This window comes from Loxodonta africana, chromosome 7, assembly GCF_030014295.1.
Source record: "Loxodonta africana isolate mLoxAfr1 chromosome 7, mLoxAfr1.hap2, whole genome shotgun sequence".
Classification (NCBI taxonomy): domain Eukaryota; kingdom Metazoa; phylum Chordata; class Mammalia; order Proboscidea; family Elephantidae; genus Loxodonta; species Loxodonta africana.
The window spans coordinates 84,311,272-84,313,264 of NC_087348.1; the positions used below are offsets into that span (position 1 = coordinate 84,311,272).

A 1,993-nucleotide genomic window follows, 5' to 3' on the forward strand; every position below is an offset into this window, starting at 1 on the left:
GGGGAAAGTTTACCAGGGAAGCAATGTTCTAGAGGTATTGTCATCTAAAGGGGATATGCACCTGGAAAGATTATAATTCTTTTGTGTGTTATTTCAACAAATATCTATTGAGGTTTTACCTCATGCAATAAGTCTTGAAGACCATAAATGATTTTCAGGGATATCTTCAAAGGAAGACAACATTGTAGAATTTTCCCCATTGCCTTGTTACGGTGTGAATAACCAATGTAACTTATCAGAAACTCTTTCCATCCTATCTATTGGAGGTAGGGTGAGGCCACCTAGTATTAGATAGATTACTCTAGAAGTTGTGAGCCCAACGTAGGATTATTATCAGAGATCCACTCCTCTCCTATCAGTCCCTAATTAGATTAATAAATGGCAGTGAGAGATGCAGTACTTCTAAAATTCAAGAACCTCGAAAATGGGGGACTTAAAAGGTGAATAAACATTCTTGGTTGTATTTTTATGCTGAGCTATTCTATTGCAGATTTATCACAGGATATGCACTTGGACTACATTCTGAACTACACTAAGGATAGACGAGGGAGAATAAGACTATGTGTAGTCAGAATCACCATGATTGACTTTAACTACACTGCATTCACCGATCTCAGTACTTTCATCCTGATGGGCATTCCTGGTCTGGAAGACTTTCACATTTGGATATCCATCCCTTTCTGCTCAGTGTATGTTATTGTCCTAATTGGAAACATAGTCATCCTTTTTCATCATCAAAACAGTGACTGTTCTCCATGAACCCATGTTCTACTTTCTTTCCATGTTGGCCATCACAGACCTCATCTTGTCAACCTCTACCCTTCCCAAGATGTTGAGTATCTTCTGGTCCAATTATCATGAGATCAGCTTCCAGGCCTGCCTTATTCAGATGTTTTTCATCCATGTTTTCTCTGGAGTGGAGTCAGGGCTTCTTGTGGCCATGACACTGGACTGGTATGTGGCAATCTGCAATCCTCTGAGACACTCTTCTATTCTTACAAATGTAGTGGTGGCCCAGTTTGCCATAGTGGCACTTCTACGGAGGTTAGTCCTGATGACACCGTATCCCTTCTTACTAAGGAGGTGGCCATATTGCCAGACCAATGTGGTCCCACACACATACTGCAAGCATATGGCTGTGGTGAAATTGGCTTGTGCTGATATTTCTGTCAATAGTCTTTATAGTTTGGCAGTCATTCTCTTGATTGTTGGAATGAATGTGACATGCATCTCTCTGTCCTATATACATATGCTCCATACTGTATTGAGCCACCCTTCTAAAGATGCCAGACTGAAGACTCTCAGCACTTGTGTATCCCATGTTTGTGTCATCCTCACTTTCTACATCCCTGCTCTTTTTTCATTCCTCACCCACTGTTTTAGTAGGCATATCCCATGCCACATCCACACTTTGCAGGCCAACGTGTACTTACTGGTACCCTCTACGCTGAACCCTATCATTTATGGAGTGAGGAGTAAGCAGATCCGAGAATGGGTTATACAATTATTCACAACTAAAATCAACTACAAAAGATCTCTTAAAACTATTGGAAAGGAAAGATATCATCTTGAAGGTTAAGGTGGGCCTGACCCAAATCATGGTGTTTTCAATCGCCTCCTATGCATGTGAAAGCTGGACAATGAATAAGGAAAACCAAAGAAGAATTGATTCCTTTGACTCCATAGACACAACCAAACTGCCTGAGGGACAGAATTGCTGGGCCGAGGGCTACAGGGACCAAGGTCTTGGAGAACATCTAGCTCAACTGTCATAACATAGTTTATAAAGAAAATGTTCTGCCTTTTACTTTGGTGAGTAGCATCTGGGGTCTTAAAAGCTTGTGAGCAGCCATCTAAGATACTCCCCTGGTCTCACCCTTTTAGGAGCAAGGAAAAATGATGAAAACTAAAGATACAAGGGAAAGGTTAGTCTAAAGGACTAACAGACCACAACTACCATGGCCTCCACCAGACTGAGTCCAGTACAGCTAGA

At 41.4% G+C, this 1,993-nt stretch overlaps 1 pseudogene; it reads left to right on the plus strand.

The window, feature by feature from the left end:
• The first annotated feature begins 388 nt into the window (after window positions 1–388).
• On the plus strand, window positions 389–1,579 carry LOC100656541 (olfactory receptor 52E4-like; annotated as a pseudogene).
• Window positions 1,580–1,993: the final 414 nt, after the last annotated feature.